Raw genomic sequence first — 1,245 nt, 5'->3', positions numbered from 1 at the left:
TCTCCTTGTCCAATACACACCCCTCCTCTCGTTTACTGGCTGGATACAACCTCCCACTCGGCTGGGTCTCCCAGGAGAGAGGGCTGCCCACCGCCTGCGAACCAAGCACCCGTCACCCCGCTGGCGCGAGGTGCTTCATGCATCCACCCCTGCCCCCGCCCCAGCTGCCTCCGCCCCCCTCACCGCGTCAAGCGGGCCTGGGGATCCAGCGGGCCGAGCTCCGCAGGGGCCTGGCACACCACCGGTAACAACTGGGCCGCTGCTGAGCTCAGCCCCTGACGCCGAACTGTAACCCTGCTGCATATGATGGAAACCACTTCCCGCCAGGGGGTACGGCAGCCCCCCAGCTCCAGCTCCTGTGGGGCCGCTTCTCTGGGAGTCATTGGGCCTGCGGAGCCTGGGGCCAGTGGCTCCCGTGAGGGGCCTGACTGAGGCCCGGGGTAGTCACTAACCAGGGGCAGCCTTGGGCCAGATCCTGACCACTGGGCGCATGTGAGCAGACACAATGTCTTTTCATTTCCTTTGGATCAGTGCGTTTGTGTCGTGTTTTCTCGGGAGTCTGGACCTTCACAGTACCTTGACCATGAAATTTGGACCTTGAGAAAAATGAATTGACTATTCCTGGTGGCCCCCCCATCCCCGCTTCCTCCCCAAGACATGACAGGGACACGGGGGGGGGCCTCTGGAGGTGTAGGGCAGGGGGGCTGGAGCTGGCCCGAACTGGTGCAGTGTTTGCATTGGGGGGGTGTTTGCACTGTTTGCACTGGGGGGGGTGGGGCATCTCCCCAGCGCCATGCGGCTCCACTTAGCAAGGATGCAGCCCAGAGCCCCTGGGGCCGCGATTGGATTTACTTGGCCGTGCCGAGCCGATCGATCCGGCCATAATTAAAGTCGCTCCAAACTCTGACTCAGATTCAACCTTGTGGGGAAGGAACCGTGGGAGATTCTCTGTGAAACACCCTCTGCTTCCTGTCACCACCTGCCCACTGCAGGGGCAGCAGTGCCAGGGGGCCTGGGGCCTGCAGCGCGCTGCGCTGGGGGTGTGGGGCAGCTGTGCCGGAGCCGGAGGGGCTCTGTACCCACGGGAAAGGGGCTGGGTGGGGTCTCCAGGCCCAGTCTCTCTCTCTCTCTCTCTCTCACACACACATACACCCCCCTACCTCCCATCCCCTCCTGCTGGGTATGTGTGTGTGAGAGAGAGAGAGAAAACGAGGGAGAGAGAGAGCTCATATCTCCTAAGGGCAG

The sequence above is a fragment of the Chelonoidis abingdonii genome, chromosome 10 (genome assembly GCF_003597395.2).
Source record: "Chelonoidis abingdonii isolate Lonesome George chromosome 10, CheloAbing_2.0, whole genome shotgun sequence".
Taxonomy (NCBI): Eukaryota; Metazoa; Chordata; order Testudines; family Testudinidae; genus Chelonoidis; species Chelonoidis abingdonii.
This window is presented reverse-complemented; position numbering follows the sequence as displayed.